This window comes from Malaclemys terrapin, chromosome 18, assembly GCF_027887155.1.
Source record: "Malaclemys terrapin pileata isolate rMalTer1 chromosome 18, rMalTer1.hap1, whole genome shotgun sequence".
Classification (NCBI taxonomy): domain Eukaryota; kingdom Metazoa; phylum Chordata; order Testudines; family Emydidae; genus Malaclemys; species Malaclemys terrapin.
In genome coordinates this window covers 25,949,955-25,977,212 of record NC_071522.1, presented here as the reverse complement: position 1 = coordinate 25,977,212, position 27,258 = coordinate 25,949,955, and positions in this window count along the sequence as shown.

Sequence of the window (27,258 nt, the reverse complement as noted above, 5' to 3'; positions counted from 1 at the left end):
CATTATGGTCCAGTACCCGTAGGACTGGGACAAGTTATTTACCCCAGCTGCTGTTCGCAAAGAGGGTAGTGCGCCAGGAATGCACAAGCTTTTCCCCGTTGGGGTTGCTGTATGGGAGGAGAGCCAGGGGACCCCCTAGACTTCATGAGAGATGAGTGGGAGGGGTAGACCTCTCCAGGGGGATCATCAATGGTGGAGTATGTACTGATTTACTGGGAAAAGCTCGTGGAGCTCATGGGCTTGGCTAGAAGAAACCTAGCAAGGACACAGAGGAAGCAGAAGGTCTGGTACGACCGCTCAGCATGTGCCCACCCCTATGCTACCGGGGAGCAGGTGATGCTTCTCATCCCTGTGAAGAGGAACAAGAACTATTGAGTCCTGTGATGTGCTTGGGGCTCAGGTCTCTAGGCAGCTTCATCTAAAAGCCATTAGAAAGCTAGTGTTTAGGAAGAGACCTGTTATTAGAAAGACAAAACAAGATAAATTCCGTCCAGATTTGTGCTATGACAAATTTCTCTTGGAATCTTCATCCAAATGTCATTAGAATGCACTGCTAGTGTTTACAAAGAGAAGTGTAGGGGAGAAAGACAAACAACTCAGCTAATTATTGATCCGTGCTAGGGACAAATGTCTCAAGGAAACCTCGCCTGGAAGACAGGAGGAGGGACTTTTAATGGTTTAGCGAGCTCGGTTCGTGAGAAAGGCCAACAAATGAGAATGTCATTCCTGATTTGTGCTAGAGATCAATGTTTCAAAGCATCATACTGCAAATGGCATTTTTTGGAAGACATCGGTTTATGAGAAAGACGAAAAATTATTAATTCATTCCTGAGCTGTGCTACTGACAAATGTCACAAGGAGTCATGTTGTGCTACTGATTTGGAAGAGAACGGTTCATGTGCAAGAGGAAAGGTGAGAATTTCATTTCTGAGCTCTGCTAGGGCCAAATTTCTCAAGCTATTACGTTAGACTGTTAATGCTTTGCAAGTGATCGTTTCGTGAGAAAGACGAAAAAGAGAATTTTGTTCCTGATCTGTCCTTGGGCCAAATGTCCCTAAGACTCCTCTTCTGAAAGCCCTGAAGATGCCCTGCTGATTGTTTCGGAGACATCGAGTCATGAGAAAGAAGAGAAATGCGAATTTCATTCCTGACGGCGCTAGGTATAAATATTTCAAGGAATCATGCTCAAAAAGCCATTACGACAGACTGGACATGATTTCTAAGAGATCGGTTCGTGAGAAAGATGAAAAAGAGAAATTAATTCTTCTTCTCTGCTGGGGACCAATTTCTCAATTAATCATGCTTCGAAAGCAATTAGGATGCACTGCCAATGGTTTGGAAGACATCAGTTCCAGAGAAAGAGAAAAAAAATGACTGACTTATTACTGATCCGTGCTAAGGACAAATTTCTCAAAGACTCCTCATCCAAATGTCATTGGGCTGCTTGCTTATGGTTTGGAAGAAATCGGTTCATGAGAAAGACGAAAAATGAGGAATTCATTGCTGAGCTGCTTTGGTTACAAATTTCTCAAGGAATCATACTTCTAAAGCCTAATGTACTGCTACTGGTTTGGAAGAACTCGGTTCGGGAGAAAGACGAAACGTGAGAATTTCATTCCTAATCTGAGCTAGCGATCGATTTCTCAAGGAAGCATGCTGCGAAACGCCTTTGGAGGCACTCTTAATGGTTCGGAAGCCATAGGTTTATGAGAAAGAAGAAAAATGACAAATTCATTCCTGTTCTGTGCTTACGGATACATTTCTCAAGGACTCATGCTTGAAAAGTCGTTAGCATTGATTGTTAATGGTTTTTGAAGCGCTCAGTTGGTGAGAAATACTAAAAATACGAAATTCATTCCTGAGCTGTGCTTGGGACACATGTCTCAAGGAGTTTTCATCTAAATGCCTTTAGGCTTCACAGCTAGTGGTTTCGAAGTGGTCGGCTGGTGAGAAAGGTGACAAAAGAGACTTTCATTCCTCATCTGTGCTAGAGATCCATTTCTCAAGGACGCATGCTTGAAAAGTCGTTAGGATTGATTGTTAAGGGTTTTGAAGCGCTCAGTTGGTGAGAAATACTAAAAATAGGCAATTCATTCCTGAGCTGGCTTTGGGACACGTGTCTCAAGGATTCTTCATCTAAATACCTTTAGGCTGCACAGCTAGTGGTTTGGAAGAGGTCGGTAGGTGAGAAAGATGAAGAAAGAGAATTTCATTCCTGTGCTGTGCTAGTGAAAAATTTCACAAGGAGTCATGCTTGAAAAGTCACTAGTGTGTACTGCTCCTGATTTGGACAAGATCGCATCGTGAGAGACGACAAATGAGAATTTCCTTGCTGACTGTGCTAAGGAGATGATGCTCAAGGAATGATCCTTGAAAAGCCATTAGGATGAACGGCTAGTGGTTTGGAAGTCATCATTAAAGGAGAAACACTTAAAATGAGAGTCTTCATTCCTGAGTTGTGCTATTAACAAATTACTCTAGGAATCTTTGTGTAAAAGCCATTAAGATGCACTGCTAATGGTTGCGGAGAGCTCGAGTCACGCGAAACAGGTGAAGAGGTTGAATGGGACCCTAAAGATGCTGCTGATAACCATTATGGTCCAGTACCCGTAGGACTGGGACAAGTTATTTACCCCAGCTGCTGTTCGCAAAGAGGGTAGTGCGCCAGGAATGCACAAGCTTTTCCCCGTTGGGGTTGCTGTATGGGAGGAGAGCCAGGGGACCCCCTAGACTTCATGAGAGATGAGTGGGAGGGGTAGACCTCTCCAGGGGGATCATCAATGGTGGAGTATGTACTGATTTACTGGGAAAAGCTCGTGGAGCTCATGGGCTTGGCTAGAAGAAACCTAGCAAGGACACAGAGGAAGCAGAAGGTCTGGTACCACCGCTCAGCATGTGCCCACCCCTATGCTACCGGGGAGCAGGTGATGCTTCTCATCCCTGTGAAGAGGAACAAGAACTATTGAGTCCTGTGATGTGCTTGGGGCTCAGGTCTCTAGGCAGCTTCATCTAAAAGCCATTAGAAAGCTAGTGTTTAGGAAGAGACCTGTTATTAGAAAGACAAAACAAGATAAATTCCGTCCAGATTTGTGCTATGACAAATTTCTCTTGGAATCTTCATCCAAATGTCATTAGAATGCACTGCTAGTGTTTACAAAGAGAAGTGTAGGGGAGAAAGACAAACAACTCAGCTAATTATTGATCCGTGCTAGGGACAAATGTCTCAAGGAAACCTCGCCCGGAAGACAGGAGGAGGGACTTTTAATGGTTTAGCGAGCTCGGTTCGTGAGAAAGGCCAACAAATGAGAATGTCATTCCTGATTTGTGCTAGAGATCAATGTTTCAAAGCATCATACTGCAAATGGCATTTTTTGGAAGACATCGGTTTATGAGAAAGACGAAAAATTATTAATTCATTCCTGAGCTGTGCTACTGACAAATGTCACAAGGAGTCATGTTGTGCTACTGATTTGGAAGAGAACGGTTCATGTGCAAGAGGAAAGGTGAGAATTTCATTTCTGAGCTCTGCTAGGGCCAAATTTCTCAAGCTATTACGTTAGACTGTTAATGCTTTGCAAGTGATCGTTTCGTGAGAAAGACGAAAAAGAGAATTTTGTTCCTGATCTGTCCTTGGGCCAAATGTCCCTAAGACTCCTCTTCTGAAAGCCCTGAAGATGCCCTGCTGATTGTTTCGGAGACATCGAGTCATGAGAAAGAAGAGAAATGCGAATTTCATTCCTGACGGCGCTAGGTATAAATATTTCAAGGAATCATGCTCAAAAAGCCATTACGACAGACTGGACATGATTTCTAAGAGATCGGTTCGTGAGAAAGATGAAAAAGAGAAATTAATTCTTCTTCTCTGCTGGGGACCAATTTCTCAATTAATCATGCTTCGAAAGCAATTAGGATGCACTGCCAATGGTTTGGAAGACATCAGTTCCAGAGAAAGAGAAAAAAAATGACTGACTTATTACTGATCCGTGCTAAGGACAAATTTCTCAAAGACTCCTCATCCAAATGTCATTGGGCTGCTTGCTTATGGTTTGGAAGAAATCGGTTCATGAGAAAGACGAAAAATGAGGAATTCATTGCTGAGCTGCTTTGGTTACAAATTTCTCAAGGAATCATACTTCTAAAGCCTAATGTACTGCTACTGGTTTGGAAGAACTCGGTTCGGGAGAAAGACGAAACGTGAGAATTTCATTCCTAATCTGAGCTAGCGATCGATTTCTCAAGGAAGCATGCTGCGAAACGCCTTTGGAGGCACTCTTAATGGTTCGGAAGCCATAGGTTTATGAGAAAGAAGAAAAATGACAAATTCATTCCTGTTCTGTGCTTACGGATACATTTCTCAAGGACTCATGCTTGAAAAGTCGTTAGCATTGATTGTTAATGGTTTTTGAAGCGCTCAGTTGGTGAGAAATACTAAAAATACGAAATTCATTCCTGAGCTGTGCTTGGGACACATGTCTCAAGGAGTTTTCATCTAAATGCCTTTAGGCTTCACAGCTAGTGGTTTCGAAGTGGTCGGCTGGTGAGAAAGGTGACAAAAGAGACTTTCATTCCTCATCTGTGCTAGAGATCCATTTCTCAAGGACGCATGCTTGAAAAGTCGTTAGGATTGATTGTTAAGGGTTTTGAAGCGCTCAGTTGGTGAGAAATACTAAAAATAGGCAATTCATTCCTGAGCTGGCTTTGGGACACGTGTCTCAAGGATTCTTCATCTAAATACCTTTAGGCTGCACAGCTAGTGGTTTGGAAGAGGTCGGTAGGTGAGAAAGATGAAGAAAGAGAATTTCATTCCTGTGCTGTGCTAGTGAAAAATTTCACAAGGAGTCATGCTTGAAAAGTCACTAGTGTGTACTGCTCCTGATTTGGACAAGATCGCATCGTGAGAGACGACAAATGAGAATTTCCTTGCTGACTGTGCTAAGGAGATGATGCTCAAGGAATGATCCTTGAAAAGCCATTAGGATGAACGGCTAGTGGTTTGGAAGTCATCATTAAAGGAGAAACACTTAAAATGAGAGTCTTCATTCCTGAGTTGTGCTATTAACAAATTACTCTAGGAATCTTTGTGTAAAAGCCATTAAGATGCACTGCTAATGGTTGCGGAGAGCTCGAGTCACGCGAAACAGGTGAAGAGGTTGAATGGGACCCTAAAGATGCTGCTGATAACCATTATGGTCCAGTACCCGTAGGACTGGGACAAGTTATTTACCCCAGCTGCTGTTCGCAAAGAGGGTAGTGCGCCAGGAATGCACAAGCTTTTCCCCGTTGGGGTTGCTGTATGGGAGGAGAGCCAGGGGACCCCCTAGACTTCATGAGAGATGAGTGGGAGGGGTAGACCTCTCCAGGGGGATCATCAATGGTGGAGTATGTACTGATTTACTGGGAAAAGCTCGTGGAGCTCATGGGCTTGGCTAGAAGAAACCTAGCAAGGACACAGAGGAAGCAGAAGGTCTGGTACCACCGCTCAGCATGTGCCCACCCCTATGCTACCGGGGAGCAGGTGATGCTTCTCATCCCTGTGAAGAGGAACAAGAACTATTGAGTCCTGTGATGTGCTTGGGGCTCAGGTCTCTAGGCAGCTTCATCTAAAAGCCATTAGAAAGCTAGTGTTTAGGAAGAGACCTGTTATTAGAAAGACAAAACAAGATAAATTCCGTCCAGATTTGTGCTATGACAAATTTCTCTTGGAATCTTCATCCAAATGTCATTAGAATGCACTGCTAGTGTTTACAAAGAGAAGTGTAGGGGAGAAAGACAAACAACTCAGCTAATTATTGATCCGTGCTAGGGACAAATGTCTCAAGGAAACCTCGCCCGGAAGACAGGAGGAGGGACTTTTAATGGTTTAGCGAGCTCGGTTCGTGAGAAAGGCCAACAAATGAGAATGTCATTCCTGATTTGTGCTAGAGATCAATGTTTCAAAGCATCATACTGCAAATGGCATTTTTTGGAAGACATCGGTTTATGAGAAAGACGAAAAATTATTAATTCATTCCTGAGCTGTACTACTGACAAATGTCACAAGGAGTCATGTTGTGCTACTGATTTGGAAGAGAACGGTTCATGTGCAAGAGGAAAGGTGAGAATTTCATTTCTGAGCTCTGCTAGGGGCAAATTTCTCAAGCTATTACGTTAGACTGTTAATGCTTTGCAAGTGATCGTTTCGTGAGAAAGACGAAAAAGAGAATTTTGTTCCTGATCTGTCCTTGGGCCAAATGTCCCTAAGACTCCTCTTCTGAAAGCCCTGAAGATGCCCTGCTGATTGTTTCGGAGACATCGAGTCATGAGAAAGAAGAGAAATGCGAATTTCATTCCTGACGGCGCTAGGTATAAATATTTCAAGGAATCATGCTCAAAAAGCCATTACGACAGACTGGACATGATTTCTAAGAGATCGGTTCGTGAGAAAGATGAAAAAGAGAAATTAATTCTTCTTCTCTGCTGGGGACCAATTTCTCAATTAATCATGCTTCGAAAGCAATTAGGATGCACTGCCAATGGTTTGGAAGACATCAGTTCCAGAGAAAGAGAAAAAAAATGACTGACTTATTACTGATCCGTGCTAAGGACAAATTTCTCAAAGACTCCTCATCCAAATGTCATTGGGCTGCTTGCTTATGGTTTGGAAGAAATCGGTTCATGAGAAAGAAGAAAAATGAGGAATTCATTGCTGAGCTGCTTTGGTTACAAATTTCTCAAGGAATCATACTTCTAAAGCCTAATGTACTGCTACTGGTTTGGAAGAACTCGGTTCGGGAGAAAGACGAAACGTGAGAATTTCATTCCTAATCTGAGCTAGCGATCGATTTCTCAAGGAAGCATGCTGCGAAACGCCTTTGGAGGCACTCTTAATGGTTCGGAAGCCATAGGTTTATGAGAAAGAAGAAAAATGACAAATTCATTCCTGTTCTGTGCTTACGGATACATTTCTCAAGGACTCATGCTTGAAAAGTCGTTAGCATTGATTGTTAATGGTTTTTGAAGCGCTCAGTTGGTGAGAAATACTAAAAATACGAAATTCATTCCTGAGCTGTGCTTGGGACACATGTCTCAAGGAGTTTTCATCTAAATGCCTTTAGGCTTCACAGCTAGTGGTTTCGAAGTGGTCGGCTGGTGAGAAAGGTGACAAAAGAGACTTTCATTCCTCATCTGTGCTAGAGATCCATTTCTCAAGGACGCATGCTTGAAAAGTTGTTAGGATTGATTGTTAAGGGTTTTGAAGCGCTCAGTTGGTGAGAAATACTAAAAATAGGCAATTCATTCCTGAGCTGGCTTTGGGACACGTGTCTCAAGGATTCTTCATCTAAATACCTTTAGGCTGCACAGCTAGTGGTTTGGAAGAGGTCGGTAGGTGAGAAAGATGAAGAAAGAGAATTTCATTCCTGTGCTGTGCTAGTGAAAAATTTCACAAGGAGTCATGCTTGAAAAGTCACTAGTGTGTACTGCTCCTGATTTGGACAAGATCGCATCGTGAGAGACGACAAATGAGAATTTCCTTGCTGACTGTGCTAAGGAGATGATGCTCAAGGAATGATCCTTGAAAAGCCATTAGGATGAACGGCTAGTGGTTTGGAAGTCATCATTAAAGGAGAAACACTTAAAATGAGAGTCTTCATTCCTGAGTTGTGCTATTAACAAATTACTCTAGGAATCTTTGTGTAAAAGCCATTAAGATGCACTGCTAATGGTTGCGGAGAGCTCGAGTCACGCGAAACAGGTGAAGAGGTTGAATGGGACCCTAAAGATGCTGCTGATAACCATTATGGTCCAGTACCCGTAGGACTGGGACAAGTTATTTACCCCAGCTGCTGTTCGCAAAGAGGGTAGTGCGCCAGGAATGCACAAGCTTTTCCCCGTTGGGGTTGCTGTATGGGAGGAGAGCCAGGGGACCCCCTAGACTTCATGAGAGATGAGTGGGAGGGGTAGACCTCTCCAGGGGGATCATCAATGGTGGAGTATGTACTGATTTACTGGGAAAAGCTCGTGGAGCTCATGGGCTTGGCTAGAAGAAACCTAGCAAGGACACAGAGGAAGCAGAAGGTCTGGTACCACCGCTCAGCATGTGCCCACCCCTATGCTACCGGGGAGCAGGTGATGCTTCTCATCCCTGTGAAGAGGAACAAGAACTATTGAGTCCTGTGATGTGCTTGGGGCTCAGGTCTCTAGGCAGCTTCATCTAAAAGCCATTAGAAAGCTAGTGTTTAGGAAGAGACCTGTTATTAGAAAGACAAAACAAGATAAATTCCGTCCAGATTTGTGCTATGACAAATTTCTCTTGGAATCTTCATCCAAATGTCATTAGAATGCACTGCTAGTGTTTACAAAGAGAAGTGTAGGGGAGAAAGACAAACAACTCAGCTAATTATTGATCCGTGCTAGGGACAAATGTCTCAAGGAAACCTCACCTGGAAGACAGGAGGAGGGACTTTTAATGGTTTAGCGAGCTCGGTTCGTGAGAAAGGCCAACAAATGAGAATGTCATTCCTGATTTGTGCTAGAGATCAATGTTTCAAAGCATCATACTGCAAATGGCATTTTTTGGAAGACATCGGTTTATGAGAAAGACGAAAAATTATTAATTCATTCCTGAGCTGTGCTACTGACAAATGTCACAAGGAGTCATGTTGTGCTACTGATTTGGAAGAGAACGGTTCATGTGCAAGAGGAAAGGTGAGAATTTCATTTCTGAGCTCTGCTAGGGCCAAATTTCTCAAGCTATTACGTTAGACTGTTAATGCTTTGCAAGTGATCGTTTCGTGAGAAAGACGAAAAAGAGAATTTTGTTCCTGATCTGTCCTTGGGCCAAATGTCCCTAAGACTCCTCTTCTGAAAGCCCTGAAGATGCCCTGCTGATTGTTTCGGAGACATCGAGTCATGAGAAAGAAGAGAAATGCGAATTTCATTCCTGACGGCGCTAGGTATATATATTTCAAGGAATCATGCTCAAAAAGCCATTACGACAGACTGGACATGATTTCTAAGAGATCGGTTCGTGAGAAAGATGAAAAAGAGAAATTAATTCTTCTTCTCTGCTGGGGACCAATTTCTCAATTAATCATGCTTCGAAAGCAATTAGGATGCACTGCCAATGGTTTGGAAGACATCAGTTCCAGAGAAAGAGAAAAAAAATGACTGACTTATTACTGATCCGTGCTAAGGACAAATTTCTCAAAGACTCCTCATCCAAATGTCATTGGGCTGCTTGCTTATGGTTTGGAAGAAATCGGTTCATGAGAAAGACGAAAAATGAGGAATTCATTGCTGAGCTGCTTTGGTTACAAATTTCTCAAGGAATCATACTTCTAAAGCCTAATGTACTGCTACTGGTTTGGAAGAACTCGGTTCGGGAGAAAGACGAAACGTGAGAATTTCATTCCTAATCTGAGCTAGCGATCGATTTCTCAAGGAAGCATGCTGCGAAACGCCTTTGGAGGCACTCTTAATGGTTCGGAAGCCATAGGTTTATGAGAAAGAAGAAAAATGACAAATTCATTCCTGTTCTGTGCTTACGGATACATTTCTCAAGGACTCATGCTTGAAAAGTCGTTAGCATTGATTGTTAATGGTTTTTGAAGCGCTCAGTTGGTGAGAAATACTAAAAATACGAAATTCATTCCTGAGCTGTGCTTGGGACACATGTCTCAAGGAGTTTTCATCTAAATGCCTTTAGGCTTCACAGCTAGTGGTTTCGAAGTGGTCGTCTGGTGAGAAAGGTGACAAAAGAGACTTTCATTCCTCATCTGTGCTAGAGATCCATTTCTCAAGGACGCATGCTTGAAAAGTCGTTAGGATTGATTGTTAAGGGTTTTGAAGCGCTCAGTTGGTGAGAAATACTAAAAATAGGCAATTCATTCCTGAGCTGGCTTTGGGACACGTGTCTCAAGGATTCTTCATCTAAATACCTTTAGGCTGCACAGCTAGTGGTTTGGAAGAGGTCGGTAGGTGAGAAAGATGAAGAAAGAGAATTTCATTCCTGTGCTGTGCTAGTGAAAAATTTCACAAGGAGTCATGCTTGAAAAGTCACTAGTGTGTACTGCTCCTGATTTGGACAAGATCGCATCGTGAGAGACGACAAATGAGAATTTCCTTGCTGACTGTGCTAAGGAGATGATGCTCAAGGAATGATCCTTGAAAAGCCATTAGGATGAACGGCTAGTGGTTTGGAAATCATCATTAAAGGAGAAACACTTAAAATGAGAGTCTTCATTCCTGAGTTGTGCTATTAACAAATTACTCTAGGAATCTTTGTGTAAAAGCCATTAAGATGCACTGCTAATGGTTGCGGAGAGCTCGAGTCACGCGAAACAGGTGAAGAGGTTGAATGGGACCCTAAAGATGCTGCTGATAACCATTATGGTCCAGTACCCGTAGGACTGGGACAAGTTATTTACCCCAGCTGCTGTTCGCAAAGAGGGTAGTGCGCCAGGAATGCACAAGCTTTTCCCCGTTGGGGTTGCTGTATGGGAGGAGAGCCAGGGGACCCCCTAGACTTCATGAGAGATGAGTGGGAGGGGTAGACCTCTCCAGGGGGATCATCAATGGTGGAGTATGTACTGATTTACTGGGAAAAGCTCGTGGAGCTCATGGGCTTGGCTAGAAGAAACCTAGCAAGGACACAGAGGAAGCAGAAGGTCTGGTACCACCGCTCAGCATGTGCCCACCCCTATGCTACCGGGGAGCAGGTGATGCTTCTCATCCCTGTGAAGAGGAACAAGAACTATTGAGTCCTGTGATGTGCTTGGGGCTCAGGTCTCTAGGCAGCTTCATCTAAAAGCCATTAGAAAGCTAGTGTTTAGGAAGAGACCTGTTATTAGAAAGACAAAACAAGATAAATTCCGTCCAGATTTGTGCTATGACAAATTTCTCTTGGAATCTTCATCCAAATGTCATTAGAATGCACTGCTAGTGTTTACAAAGAGAAGTGTAGGGGAGAAAGACAAACAACTCAGCTAATTATTGATCCGTGCTAGGGACAAATGTCTCAAGGAAACCTCGCCCGGAAGACAGGAGGAGGGACTTTTAATGGTTTAGCGAGCTCGGTTCGTGAGAAAGGCCAACAAATGAGAATGTCATTCCTGATTTGTGCTAGAGATCAATGTTTCAAAGCATCATACTGCAAATGGCATTTTTTGGAAGACATCGGTTTATGAGAAAGACGAAAAATTATTAATTCATTCCTGAGCTGTACTACTGACAAATGTCACAAGGAGTCATGTTGTGCTACTGATTTGGAAGAGAACGGTTCATGTGCAAGAGGAAAGGTGAGAATTTCATTTCTGAGCTCTGCTAGGGCCAAATTTCTCAAGCTATTACGTTAGACTGTTAATGCTTTGCAAGTGATCGTTTCGTGAGAAAGACGAAAAAGAGAATTTTGTTCCTGATCTGTCCTTGGGCCAAATGTCCCTAAGACTCCTCTTCTGAAAGCCCTGAAGATGCCCTGCTGATTGTTTCGGAGACATCGAGTCATGAGAAAGAAGAGAAATGCGAATTTCATTCCTGACGGCGCTAGGTATAAATATTTCAAGGAATCATGCTCAAAAAGCCATTACGACAGACTGGACATGATTTCTAAGAGATCGGTTCGTGAGAAAGATGAAAAAGAGAAATTAATTCTTCTTCTCTGCTGGGGACCAATTTCTCAATTAATCATGCTTCGAAAGCAATTAGGATGCACTGCCAATGGTTTGGAAGACATCAGTTCCAGAGAAAGAGAAAAAAAATGACTGACTTATTACTGATCCGTGCTAAGGACAAATTTCTCAAAGACTCCTCATCCAAATGTCATTGGGCTGCTTGCTTATGGTTTGGAAGAAATCGGTTCATGAGAAAGAAGAAAAATGAGGAATTCATTGCTGAGCTGCTTTGGTTACAAATTTCTCAAGGAATCATACTTCTAAAGCCTAATGTACTGCTACTGGTTTGGAAGAACTCGGTTCGGGAGAAAGACGAAACGTGAGAATTTCATTCCTAATCTGAGCTAGCGATCGATTTCTCAAGGAAGCATGCTGCGAAACGCCTTTGGAGGCACTCTTAATGGTTCGGAAGCCATAGGTTTATGAGAAAGAAGAAAAATGACAAATTCATTCCTGTTCTGTGCTTACGGATACATTTCTCAAGGACTCATGCTTGAAAAGTCGTTAGCATTGATTGTTAATGGTTTTTGAAGCGCTCAGTTGGTGAGAAATACTAAAAATACGAAATTCATTCCTGAGCTGTGCTTGGGACACATGTCTCAAGGAGTTTTCATCTAAATGCCTTTAGGCTTCACAGCTAGTGGTTTCGAAGTGGTCGGCTGGTGAGAAAGGTGACAAAAGAGACTTTCATTCCTCATCTGTGCTAGAGATCCATTTCTCAAGGACGCATGCTTGAAAAGTCGTTAGGATTGATTGTTAAGGGTTTTGAAGCGCTCAGTTGGTGAGAAATACTAAAAATAGGCAATTCATTCCTGAGCTGGCTTTGGGACACGTGTCTCAAGGATTCTTCATCTAAATACCTTTAGGCTGCACAGCTAGTGGTTTGGAAGAGGTCGGTAGGTGAGAAAGATGAAGAAAGAGAATTTCATTCCTGTGCTGTGCTAGTGAAAAATTTCACAAGGAGTCATGCTTGAAAAGTCACTAGTGTGTACTGCTCCTGATTTGGACAAGATCGCATCGTGAGAGACGACAAATGAGAATTTCCTTGCTGACTGTGCTAAGGAGATGATGCTCAAGGAATGATCCTTGAAAAGCCATTAGGATGAACGGCTAGTGGTTTGGAAGTCATCATTAAAGGAGAAACACTTAAAATGAGAGTCTTCATTCCTGAGTTGTGCTATTAACAAATTACTCTAGGAATCTTTGTGTAAAAGCCATTAAGATGCACTGCTAATGGTTGCGGAGAGCTCGAGTCACGCGAAACAGGTGAAGAGGTTGAATGGGACCCTAAAGATGCTGCTGATAACCATTATGGTCCAGTACCCGTAGGACTGGGACAAGTTATTTACCCCAGCTGCTGTTCGCAAAGAGGGTAGTGCGCCAGGAATGCACAAGCTTTTCCCCGTTGGGGTTGCTGTATGGGAGGAGAGCCAGGGGACCCCCTAGACTTCATGAGAGATGAGTGGGAGGGGTAGACCTCTCCAGGGGGATCATCAATGGTGGAGTATGTACTGATTTACTGGGAAAAGCTCGTGGAGCTCATGGGCTTGGCTAGAAGAAACCTAGCAAGGACACAGAGGAAGCAGAAGGTCTGGTACCACCGCTCAGCATGTGCCCACCCCTATGCTACCGGGGAGCAGGTGATGCTTCTCATCCCTGTGAAGAGGAACAAGAACTATTGAGTCCTGTGATGTGCTTGGGGCTCAGGTCTCTAGGCAGCTTCATCTAAAAGCCATTAGAAAGCTAGTGTTTAGGAAGAGACCTGTTATTAGAAAGACAAAACAAGATAAATTCCGTCCAGATTTGTGCTATGACAAATTTCTCTTGGAATCTTCATCCAAATGTCATTAGAATGCACTGCTAGTGTTTACAAAGAGAAGTGTAGGGGAGAAAGACAAACAACTCAGCTAATTATTGATCCGTGCTAGGGACAAATGTCTCAAGGAAACCTCACCTGGAAGACAGGAGGAGGGACTTTTAATGGTTTAGCGAGCTCGGTTCGTGAGAAAGGCCAACAAATGAGAATGTCATTCCTGATTTGTGCTAGAGATCAATGTTTCAAAGCATCATACTGCAAATGGCATTTTTTGGAAGACATCGGTTTATGAGAAAGACGAAAAATTATTAATTCATTCCTGAGCTGTGCTACTGACAAATGTCACAAGGAGTCATGTTGTGCTACTGATTTGGAAGAGAACGGTTCATGTGCAAGAGGAAAGGTGAGAATTTCATTTCTGAGCTCTGCTAGGGCCAAATTTCTCAAGCTATTACGTTAGACTGTTAATGCTTTGCAAGTGATCGTTTCGTGAGAAAGACGAAAAAGAGAATTTTGTTCCTGATCTGTCCTTGGGCCAAATGTCCCTAAGACTCCTCTTCTGAAAGCCCTGAAGATGCCCTGCTGATTGTTTCGGAGACATCGAGTCATGAGAAAGAAGAGAAATGCGAATTTCATTCCTGACGGCGCTAGGTATATATATTTCAAGGAATCATGCTCAAAAAGCCATTACGACAGACTGGACATGATTTCTAAGAGATCGGTTCGTGAGAAAGATGAAAAAGAGAAATTAATTCTTCTTCTCTGCTGGGGACCAATTTCTCAATTAATCATGCTTCGAAAGCAATTAGGATGCACTGCCAATGGTTTGGAAGACATCAGTTCCAGAGAAAGAGAAAAAAAATGACTGACTTATTACTGATCCGTGCTAAGGACAAATTTCTCAAAGACTCCTCATCCAAATGTCATTGGGCTGCTTGCTTATGGTTTGGAAGAAATCGGTTCATGAGAAAGACGAAAAATGAGGAATTCATTGCTGAGCTGCTTTGGTTACAAATTTCTCAAGGAATCATACTTCTAAAGCCTAATGTACTGCTACTGGTTTGGAAGAACTCGGTTCGGGAGAAAGACGAAACGTGAGAATTTCATTCCTAATCTGAGCTAGCGATCGATTTCTCAAGGAAGCATGCTGCGAAACGCCTTTGGAGGCACTCTTAATGGTTCGGAAGCCATAGGTTTATGAGAAAGAAGAAAAATGACAAATTCATTCCTGTTCTGTGCTTACGGATACATTTCTCAAGGACTCATGCTTGAAAAGTCGTTAGCATTGATTGTTAATGGTTTTTGAAGCGCTCAGTTGGTGAGAAATACTAAAAATACGAAATTCATTCCTGAGCTGTGCTTGGGACACATGTCTCAAGGAGTTTTCATCTAAATGCCTTTAGGCTTCACAGCTAGTGGTTTCGAAGTGGTCGTCTGGTGAGAAAGGTGACAAAAGAGACTTTCATTCCTCATCTGTGCTAGAGATCCATTTCTCAAGGACGCATGCTTGAAAAGTCGTTAGGATTGATTGTTAAGGGTTTTGAAGCGCTCAGTTGGTGAGAAATACTAAAAATAGGCAATTCATTCCTGAGCTGGCTTTGGGACACGTGTCTCAAGGATTCTTCATCTAAATACCTTTAGGCTGCACAGCTAGTGGTTTGGAAGAGGTCGGTAGGTGAGAAAGATGAAGAAAGAGAATTTCATTCCTGTGCTGTGCTAGTGAAAAATTTCACAAGGAGTCATGCTTGAAAAGTCACTAGTGTGTACTGCTCCTGATTTGGACAAGATCGCATCGTGAGAGACGACAAATGAGAATTTCCTTGCTGACTGTGCTAAGGAGATGATGCTCAAGGAATGATCCTTGAAAAGCCATTAGGATGAACGGCTAGTGGTTTGGAAATCATCATTAAAGGAGAAACACTTAAAATGAGAGTCTTCATTCCTGAGTTGTGCTATTAACAAATTACTCTAGGAATCTTTGTGTAAAAGCCATTAAGATGCACTGCTAATGGTTGCGGAGAGCTCGAGTCACGCGAAACAGGTGAAGAGGTTGAATGGGACCCTAAAGATGCTGCTGATAACCATTATGGTCCAGTACCCGTAGGACTGGGACAAGTTATTTACCCCAGCTGCTGTTCGCAAAGAGGGTAGTGCGCCAGGAATGCACAAGCTTTTCCCCGTTGGGGTTGCTGTATGGGAGGAGAGCCAGGGGACCCCCTAGACTTCATGAGAGATGAGTGGGAGGGGTAGACCTCTCCAGGGGGATCATCAATGGTGGAGTATGTACTGATTTACTGGGAAAAGCTCGTGGAGCTCATGGGCTTGGCTAGAAGAAACCTAGCAAGGACACAGAGGAAGCAGAAGGTCTGGTACCACCGCTCAGCATGTGCCCACCCCTATGCTACCGGGGAGCAGGTGATGCTTCTCATCCCTGTGAAGAGGAACAAGAACTATTGAGTCCTGTGATGTGCTTGGGGCTCAGGTCTCTAGGCAGCTTCATCTAAAAGCCATTAGAAAGCTAGTGTTTAGGAAGAGACCTGTTATTAGAAAGACAAAACAAGATAAATTCCGTCCAGATTTGTGCTATGACAAATTTCTCTTGGAATCTTCATCCAAATGTCATTAGAATGCACTGCTAGTGTTTACAAAGAGAAGTGTAGGGGAGAAAGACAAACAACTCAGCTAATTATTGATCCGTGCTAGGGACAAATGTCTCAAGGAAACCTCGCCCGGAAGACAGGAGGAGGGACTTTTAATGGTTTAGCGAGCTCGGTTCGTGAGAAAGGCCAACAAATGAGAATGTCATTCCTGATTTGTGCTAGAGATCAATGTTTCAAAGCATCATACTGCAAATGGCATTTTTTGGAAGACATCGGTTTATGAGAAAGACGAAAAATTATTAATTCATTCCTGAGCTGTACTACTGACAAATGTCACAAGGAGTCATGTTGTGCTACTGATTTGGAAGAGAACGGTTCATGTGCAAGAGGAAAGGTGAGAATTTCATTTCTGAGCTCTGCTAGGGGCAAATTTCTCAAGCTATTACGTTAGACTGTTAATGCTTTGCAAGTGATCGTTTCGTGAGAAAGACGAAAAAGAGAATTTTGTTCCTGATCTGTCCTTGGGCCAAATGTCCCTAAGACTCCTCTTCTGAAAGCCCTGAAGATGCCCTGCTGATTGTTTCGGAGACATCGAGTCATGAGAAAGAAGAGAAATGCGAATTTCATTCCTGACGGCGCTAGGTATAAATATTTCAAGGAATCATGCTCAAAAAGCCATTACGACAGACTGGACATGATTTCTAAGAGATCGGTTCGTGAGAAAGATGAAAAAGAGAAATTAATTCTTCTTCTCTGCTGGGGACCAATTTCTCAATTAATCATGCTTCGAAAGCAATTAGGATGCACTGCCAATGGTTTGGAAGACATCAGTTCCAGAGAAAGAGAAAAAAAATGACTGACTTATTACTGATCCGTGCTAAGGACAAATTTCTCAAAGACTCCTCATCCAAATGTCATTGGGCTGCTTGCTTATGGTTTGGAAGAAATCGGTTCATGAGAAAGACGAAAAATGAGGAATTCATTGCTGAGCTGCTTTGGTTACAAATTTCTCAAGGAATCATACTTCTAAAGCCTAATGTACTGCTACTGGTTTGGAAGAACTCGGTTCGGGAGAAAGACGAAACGTGAGAATTTCATTCCTAATCTGAGCTAGCGATCGATTTCTCAAGGAAGCATGCTGCGAAACGCCTTTGGAGGCACTCTTAATGGTTCGGAAGCCATAGGTTTATGAGAAAGAAGAAAAATGACAAATTCATTCCTGTTCTGTGCTTACGGATACATTTCTCAAGGACTCATGCTTGAAAAGTCGTTAGCATTGATTGTTAATGGTTTTTGAAGCGCTCAGTTGGTGAGAAATACTAAAAATACGAAATTCATTCCTGAGCTGTGCTTGGGACACATGTCTCAAGGAGTTTTCATCTAAATGCCTTTAGGCTTCACAGCTAGTGGTTTCGAAGTGGTCGGCTGGTGAGAAAGGTGACAAAAGAGACTTTCATTCCTCATCTGTGCTAGAGATCCATTTCTCAAGGACGCATGCTTGAAAAGTCGTTAGGATTGATTGTTAAGGGTTTTGAAGCGCTCAGTTGGTGAGAAATACTAAAAATAGGCAATTCATTCCTGAGCTGGCTTTGGGACACGTGTCTCAAGGATTCTTCATCTAAATACCTTTAGGCTGCACAGCTAGTGGTTTGGAAGAGGTCGGTAGGTGAGAAAGATGAAGAAAGAGAATTTCATTCCTGTGCTGTGCTAGTGAAAAATTTCACAAGGAGTCATGCTTGAAAAGTCACTAGTGTGTACTGCTCCTGATTTGGACAAGATCGCATCGTGAGAGACGACAAATGAGAATTTCCTTGCTGACTGTGCTAAGGAGATGATGCTCAAGGAATGATCCTTGAAAAGCCATTAGGATGAACGGCTAGTGGTTTGGAAGTCATCATTAAAGGAGAAACACTTAAAATGAGAGTCTTCATTCCTGAGTTGTGCTATTAACAAATTACTCTAGGAATCTTTGTGTAAAAGCCATTAAGATGCACTGCTAATGGTTGCGGAGAGCTCGAGTCACGCGAAACAGGTGAAGAGGTTGAATGGGACCCTAAAGATGCTGCTGATAACCATTATGGTCCAGTACCCGTAGGACTGGGACAAGTTATTTACCCCAGCTGCTGTTCGCAAAGAGGGTAGTGCGCCAGGAATGCACAAGCTTTTCCCCGTTGGGGTTGCTGTATGGGAGGAGAGCCAGGGGACCCCCTAGACTTCATGAGAGATGAGTGGGAGGGGTAGACCTCTCCAGGGGGATCATCAATGGTGGAGTATGTACTGATTTACTGGGAAAAGCTCGTGGAGCTCATGGGCTTGGCTAGAAGAAACCTAGCAAGGACACAGAGGAAGCAGAAGGTCTGGTACGACCGCTCAGCATGTGCCCACCCCTATGCTACCGGGGAGCAGGTGATGCTTCTCATCCCTGTGAAGAGGAACAAGAACTATTGAGTCCTGTGATGTGCTTGGGGCTCAGGTCTCTAGGCAGCTTCATCTAAAAGCCATTAGAAAGCTAGTGTTTAGGAAGAGACCTGTTATTAGAAAGACAAAACAAGATAAATTCCGTCCAGATTTGTGCTATGACAAATTTCTCTTGGAATCTTCATCCAAATGTCATTAGAATGCACTGCTAGTGTTTACAAAGAGAAGTGTAGGGGAGAAAGACAAACAACTCAGCTAATTATTGATCCGTGCTAGGGACAAATGTCTCAAGGAAACCTCGCCTGGAAGACAGGAGGAGGGACTTTTAATGGTTTAGCGAGCTCGGTTCGTGAGAAAGGCCAACAAATGAGAATGTCATTCCTGATTTGTGCTAGAGATCAATGTTTCAAAGCATCATATTGCAAATGGCATTTTTTGGAAGACATCGGTTTATGAGAAAGACGAAAAATTATTAATTCATTCCTGAGCTGTGCTACTGACAAATGTCACAAGGAGTCATGTTGTGCTACTGATTTGGAAGAGAACGGTTCATGTGCAAGAGGAAAGGTGAGAATTTCATTTCTGAGCTCTGCTAGGGCCAAATTTCTCAAGCTATTACGTTAGACTGTTAATGCTTTGCAAGTGATCGTTTCGTGAGAAAGACGAAAAAGAGAATTTTGTTCCTGATCTGTCCTTGGGCCAAATGTCCCTAAGACTCCTCTTCTGAAAGCCCTGAAGATGCCCTGCTGATTGTTTCGGAGACATCGAGTCATGAGAAAGAAGAGAAATGCGAATTTCATTCCTGACGGCGCTAGGTATAAATATTTCAAGGAATCATGCTCAAAAAGCCATTACGACAGACTGGACATGATTTCTAAGAGATCGGTTCGTGAGAAAGATGAAAAAGAGAAATTAATTCTTCTTCTCTGCTGGGGACCAATTTCTCAATTAATCATGCTTCGAAAGCAATTAGGATGCACTGCCAATGGTTTGGAAGACATCAGTTCCAGAGAAAGAGAAAAAAAATGACTGACTTATTACTGATCCGTGCTAAGGACAAATTTCTCAAAGACTCTTCATCCAAATGTCATTGGGCTGCTTGCTTATGGTTTGGAAGAAATCGGTTCATGAGAAAGACGAAAAATGAGGAATTCATTGCTGAGCTGCTTTGGTTACAAATTTCTCAAGGAATCATACTTCTAAAGCCTAATGTACTGCTACTGGTTTGGAAGAACTCGGTTCGGGAGAAAGACGAAACGTGAGAATTTCATTCCTAATCTGAGCTAGCGATCGATTTCTCAAGGAAGCATGCTGCGAAACGCCTTTGGAGGCACTCTTAATGGTTCGGAAGCCATAGGTTTATGAGAAAGAAGAAAAATGACAAATTCATTCCTGTTCTGTGCTTACGGATACATTTCTCAAGGACTCATGCTTGAAAAGTCGTTAGCATTGATTGTTAATGGTTTTTGAAGCGCTCAGTTGGTGAGAAATACTAAAAATACGAAATTCATTCCTGAGCTGTGCTTGGGACACATGTCTCAAGGAGTTTTCATCTAAATGCCTTTAGGCTTCACAGCTAGTGGTTTCGAAGTGGTCGTCTGGTGAGAAAGGTGACAAAAGAGACTTTCATTCCTCATCTGTGCTAGAGATCCATTTCTCAAGGACGCATGCTTGAAAAGTCGTTAGGATTGATTGTTAAGGGTTTTGAAGCGCTCAGTTGGTGAGAAATACTAAAAATAGGCAATTCATTCCTGAGCTGGCTTTGGGACACGTGTCTCAAGGATTCTTCATCTAAATACCTTTAGGCTGCACAGCTAGTGGTTTGGAAGAGGTCGGTAGGTGAGAAAGATGAAGAAAGAGAATTTCATTCCTGTGCTGTGCTAGTGAAAAATTTCACAAGGAGTCATGCTTGAAAAGTCACTAGTGTGTACTGCTCCTGATTTGGACAAGATCGCATCGTGAGAGACGACAAATGAGAATTTCCTTGCTGACTGTGCTAAGGAGATGATGCTCAAGGAATGATCCTTGAAAAGCCATTAGGATGAACGGCTAGTGGTTTGGAAGTCATCATTAAAGGAGAAACACTTAAAATGAGAGTCTTCATTCCTGAGTTGTGCTATTAACAAATTACTCTAGGAATCTTTGTGTAAAAGCCATTAAGATGCACTGCTAATGGCTGCGGAGAGCTCGAGTCACGCGAAACAGGTGAAGAGGTTGAATGGGACCCTAAAGATGCTGCTGATAACCATTATGGTCCAGTACCCGTAGGACTGGGACAAGTTATTTACCCCAGCTGCTGTTCGCAAAGAGGGTAGTGCGCCAGGAATGCACAAGCTTTTCCCCGTTGGGGTTGCTGTATGGGAGGAGAGCCAGGGGACCCCCTAGACTTCATGAGAGATGAGTGGGAGGGGTAGACCTCTCCAGGGGGATCATCAATGGTGGAGTATGTACTGATTTACTGGGAAAAGCTCGTGGAGCTCATGGGCTTGGCTAGAAGAAACCTAGCAAGGACACAGAGGAAGCAGAAGGTCTGGTACGACCGCTCAGCATGTGCCCACCCCTATGCTACCGGGGAGCAGGTGATGCTTCTCATCCCTGTGAAGAGGAACAAGAACTATTGAGTCCTGTGATGTGCTTGGGGCTCAGGTCTCTAGGCAGCTTCATCTAAAAGCCATTAGAAAGCTAGTGTTTAGGAAGAGACCTGTTATTAGAAAGACAAAACAAGATAAATTCCGTCCAGATTTGTGCTATGACAAATTTCTCTTGGAATCTTCATCCAAATGTCATTAGAATGCACTGCTAGTGTTTACAAAGAGAAGTGTAGGGGAGAAAGACAAACAACTCAGCTAATTATTGATCCGTGCTAGGGACAAATGTCTCAAGGAAACCTCGCCTGGAAGACAGGAGGAGGGACTTTTAATGGTTTAGCGAGCTCGGTTCGTGAGAAAGGCCAACAAATGAGAATGTCATTCCTGATTTGTGCTAGAGATCAATGTTTCAAAGCATCATACTGCAAATGGCATTTTTTGGAAGACATCGGTTTATGAGAAAGACGAAAAATTATTAATTCATTCCTGAGCTGTGCTACTGACAAATGTCACAAGGAGTCATGTTGTGCTACTGATTTGGAAGAGAACGGTTCATGTGCAAGAGGAAAGGTGAGAATTTCATTTCTGAGCTCTGCTAGGGCCAAATTTCTCAAGCTATTACGTTAGACTGTTAATGCTTTGCAAGTGATCGTTTCGTGAGAAAGACGAAAAAGAGAATTTTGTTCCTGATCTGTCCTTGGGCCAAATGTCCCTAAGACTCCTCTTCTGAAAGCCCTGAAGATGCCCTGCTGATTGTTTCGGAGACATCGAGTCATGAGAAAGAAGAGAAATGCGAATTTCATTCCTGACGGCGCTAGGTATAAATATTTCAAGGAATCATGCTCAAAAAGCCATTACGACAGACTGGACATGATTTCTAAGAGATCGGTTCGTGAGAAAGATGAAAAAGAGAAATTAATTCTTCTTCTCTGCTGGGGACCAATTTCTCAATTAATCATGCTTCGAAAGCAATTAGGATGCACTGCCAATGGTTTGGAAGACATCAGTTCCAGAGAAAGAGAAAAAAAATGACTGACTTATTACTGATCCGTGCTAAGGACAAATTTCTCAAAGACTCCTCATCCAAATGTCATTGGGCTGCTTGCTTATGGTTTGGAAGAAATCGGTTCATGAGAAAGACGAAAAATGAGGAATTCATTGCTGAGCTGCTTTGGTTACAAATTTCTCAAGGAATCATACTTCTAAAGCCTAATGTACTGCTACTGGTTTGGAAGAACTCGGTTCGGGAGAAAGACGAAACGTGAGAATTTCATTCCTAATCTGAGCTAGCGATCGATTTCTCAAGGAAGCATGCTGCGAAACGCCTTTGGAGGCACTCTTAATGGTTCGGAAGCCATAGGTTTATGAGAAAGAAGAAAAATGACAAATTCATTCCTGTTCTGTGCTTACGGATACATTTCTCAAGGACTCATGCTTGAAAAGTCGTTAGCATTGATTGTTAATGGTTTTTGAAGCGCTCAGTTGGTGAGAAATACTAAAAATACGAAATTCATTCCTGAGCTGTGCTTGGGACACATGTCTCAAGGAGTTTTCATCTAAATGCCTTTAGGCTTCACAGCTAGTGGTTTCGAAGTGGTCGTCTGGTGAGAAAGGTGACAAAAGAGACTTTCATTCCTCATCTGTGCTAGAGATCCATTTCTCAAGGACGCATGCTTGAAAAGTCGTTAGGATTGATTGTTAAGGGTTTTGAAGCGCTCAGTTGGTGAGAAATACTAAAAATAGGCAATTCATTCCTGAGCTGGCTTTGGGACACGTGTCTCAAGGATTCTTCATCTAAATACCTTTAGGCTGCACAGCTAGTGGTTTGGAAGAGGTCGGTAGGTGAGAAAGATGAAGAAAGAGAATTTCATTCCTGTGCTGTGCTAGTGAAAAATTTCACAAGGAGTCATGCTTGAAAAGTCACTAGTGTGTACTGCTCCTGATTTGGACAAGATCGCATCGTGAGAGACGACAAATGAGAATTTCCTTGCTGACTGTGCTAAGGAGATGATGCTCAAGGAATGATCCTTGAAAAGCCATTAGGATGAACGGCTAGTGGTTTGGAAGTCATCATTAAAGGAGAAACACTTAAAATGAGAGTCTTCATTCCTGAGTTGTGCTATTAACAAATTACTCTAGGAATCTTTGTGTAAAAGCCATTAAGATGCACTGCTAATGGTTGCGGAGAGCTCGAGTCACGCGAAACAGGTGAAGAGGTTGAATGGGACCCTAAAGATGCTGCTGATAACCATTATGGTCCAGTACCCGTAGGACTGGGACAAGTTATTTACCCCAGCTGCTGTTCGCAAAGAGGGTAGTGCGCCAGGAATGCACAAGCTTTTCCCCGTTGGGGTTGCTGTATGGGAGGAGAGCCAGGGGACCCCCTAGACTTCATGAGAGATGAGTGGGAGGGGTAGACCTCTCCAGGGGGATCATCAATGGTGGAGTATGTACTGATTTACTGGGAAAAGCTCGTGGAGCTCATGGGCTTGGCTAGAAGAAACCTAGCAAGGACACAGAGGAAGCAGAAGGTCTGGTACCACCGCTCAGCATGTGCCCACCCCTATGCTACCGGGGAGCAGGTGATGCTTCTCATCCCTGTGAAGAGGAACAAGAACTATTGAGTCCTGTGATGTGCTTGGGGCTCAGGTCTCTAGGCAGCTTCATCTAAAAGCCATTAGAAAGCTAGTGTTTAGGAAGAGACCTGTTATTAGAAAGACAAAACAAGATAAATTCCGTCCAGATTTGTGCTATGACAAATTTCTCTTGGAATCTTCATCCAAATGTCATTAGAATGCACTGCTAGTGTTTACAAAGAGAAGTGTAGGGGAGAAAGACAAACAACTCAGCTAATTATTGATCCGTGCTAGGGACAAATGTCTCAAGGAAACCTCGCCCGGAAGACAGGAGGAGGGACTTTTAATGGTTTAGCGAGCTCGGTTCGTGAGAAAGGCCAACAAATGAGAATGTCATTCCTGATTTGTGCTAGAGATCAATGTTTCAAAGCATCATACTGCAAATGGCATTTTTTGGAAGACATCGGTTTATGAGAAAGACGAAAAATTATTAATTCATTCCTGAGCTGTGCTACTGACAAATGTCACAAGGAGTCATGTTGTGCTACTGATTTGGAAGAGAACGGTTCATGTGCAAGAGGAAAGGTGAGAATTTCATTTCTGAGCTCTGCTAGGGCCAAATTTCTCAAGCTATTACGTTAGACTGTTAATGCTTTGCAAGTGATCGTTTCGTGAGAAAGACGAAAAAGAGAATTTTGTTCCTGATCTGTCCTTGGGCCAAATGTCCCTAAGACTCCTCTTCTGAAAGCCCTGAAGATGCCCTGCTGATTGTTTCGGAGACATCGAGTCATGAGAAAGAAGAGAAATGCGAATTTCATTCCTGACGGCGCTAGGTATAAATATTTCAAGGAATCATGCTCAAAAAGCCATTACGACAGACTGGACATGATTTCTAAGAGATCGGTTCGTGAGAAAGATGAAAAAGAGAAATTAATTCTTCTTCTCTGCTGGGGACCAATTTCTCAATTAATCATGCTTCGAAAGCAATTAGGATGCACTGCCAATGGTTTGGAAGACATCAGTTCCAGAGAAAGAGAAAAAAAATGACTGACTTATTACTGATCCGTGCTAAGGACAAATTTCTCAAAGACTCCTCATCCAAATGTCATTGGGCTGCTTGCTTATGGTTTGGAAGAAATCGGTTCATGAGAAAGACGAAAAATGAGGAATTCATTGCTGAGCTGCTTTGGTTACAAATTTCTCAAGGAATCATACTTCTAAAGCCTAATGTACTGCTACTGGTTTGGAAGAACTCGGTTCGGGAGAAAGACGAAACGTGAGAATTTCATTCCTAATCTGAGCTAGCGATCGATTTCTCAAGGAAGCATGCTGCGAAACGCCTTTGGAGGCACTCTTAATGGTTCGGAAGCCATAGGTTTATGAGAAAGAAGAAAAATGACAAATTCATTCCTGTTCTGTGCTTACGGATACATTTCTCAAGGACTCATGCTTGAAAAGTCGTTAGCATTGATTGTTAATGGTTTTTGAAGCGCTCAGTTGGTGAGAAATACTAAAAATACGAAATTCATTCCTGAGCTGTGCTTGGGACACATGTCTCAAGGAGTTTTCATCTAAATGCCTTTAGGCTTCACAGCTAGTGGTTTCGAAGTGGTCGGCTGGTGAGAAAGGTGACAAAAGAGACTTTCATTCCTCATCTGTGCTAGAGATCCATTTCTCAAGGACGCATGCTTGAAAAGTCGTTAGGATTGATTGTTAAGGGTTTTGAAGCGCTCAGTTGGTGAGAAATACTAAAAATAGGCAATTCATTCCTGAGCTGGCTTTGGGACACGTGTCTCAAGGATTCTTCATCTAAATACCTTTAGGCTGCACAGCTAGTGGTTTGGAAGAGGTCGGTAGGTGAGAAAGATGAAGAAAGAGAATTTCATTCCTGTGCTGTGCTAGTGAAAAATTTCACAAGGAGTCATGCTTGAAAAGTCACTAGTGTGTACTGCTCCTGATTTGGACAAGATCGCATCGTGAGAGACGACAAATGAGAATTTCCTTGCTGACTGTGCTAAGGAGATGATGCTCAAGGAATGATCCTTGAAAAGCCATTAGGATGAACGGCTAGTGGTTTGGAAGTCATCATTAAAGGAGAAACACTTAAAATGAGAGTCTTCATTCCTGAGTTGTGCTATTAACAAATTACTCTAGGAATCTTTGTGTAAAAGCCATTAAGATGCACTGCTAATGGTTGCGGAGAGCTTGAGTCACGCGAAACAGGTGAAGAGGTTGAATGGGACCCTAAAGATGCTGCTGATAACCATTATGGTCCAGTACCCGTAGGACTGGGACAAGTTATTTACCCCAGCTGCTGTTCGCAAAGAGGGTAGTGCGCCAGGAATGCACAAGCTTTTCCCCGTTGGGGTTGCTGTATGGGAGGAGAGCCAGGGGACCCCCTAGACTTCATGAGAGATGAGTGGGAGGGGTAGACCTCTCCAGGGGGATCATCAATGGTGGAGTATGTACTGATTTACTGGGAAAAGCTCGTGGAGCTCATGGGCTTGGCTAGAAGAAACCTAGCAAGGACACAGAGGAAGCAGAAGGTCTGGTACGACCGCTCAGCATGTGCCCACCCCTATGCTACCGGGGAGCAGGTGATGCTTCTCATCCCTGTGAAGAGGAACAAGAACTATTGAGTCCTGTGATGTGCTTGGGGCTCAGGTCTCTAGGCAGCTTCATCTAAAAGCCATTAGAAAGCTAGTGTTTAGGAAGAGACCTGTTATTAGAAAGACAAAACAAGATAAATTCCGTCCAGATTTGTGCTATGACAAATTTCTCTTGGAATCTTCATCCAAATGTCATTAGAATGCACTGCTAGTGTTTACAAAGAGAAGTGTAGGGGAGAAAGACAAACAACTCAGCTAATTATTGATCCGTGCTAGGGACAAATGTCTCAAGGAAACCTCGCCTGGAAGACAGGAGGAGGGACTTTTAATGGTTTAGCGAGCTCGGTTCGTGAGAAAGGCCAACAAATGAGAATGTCATTCCTGATTTGTGCTAGAGATCAATGTTTCAAAGCATCATACTGCAAATGGCATTTTTTGGAAGACATCGGTTTATGAGAAAGACGAAAAATTATTAATTCATTCCTGAGCTGTGCTACTGACAAATGTCACAAGGAGTCATGTTGTGCTACTGATTTGGAAGAGAACGGTTCATGTGCAAGAGGAAAGGTGAGAATTTCATTTCTGAGCTCTGCTAGGGCCAAATTTCTCAAGCTATTACGTTAGACTGTTAATGCTTTGCAAGTGATCGTTTCGTGAGAAAGACGAAAAAGAGAATTTTGTTCCTGATCTGTCCTTGGGCCAAATGTCCCTAAGACTCCTCTTCTGAAAGCCCTGAAGATGCCCTGCTGATTGTTTCGGAGACATCGAGTCATGAGAAAGAAGAGAAATGCGAATTTCATTCCTGACGGCGCTAGGTATAAATATTTCAAGGAATCATGCTCAAAAAGCCATTACGACAGACTGGACATGATTTCTAAGAGATCGGTTCGTGAGAAAGATGAAAAAGAGAAATTAATTCTTCTTCTCTGCTGGGGACCAATTTCTCAATTAATCATGCTTCGAAAGCAATTAGGATGCACTGCCAATGGTTTGGAAGACATCA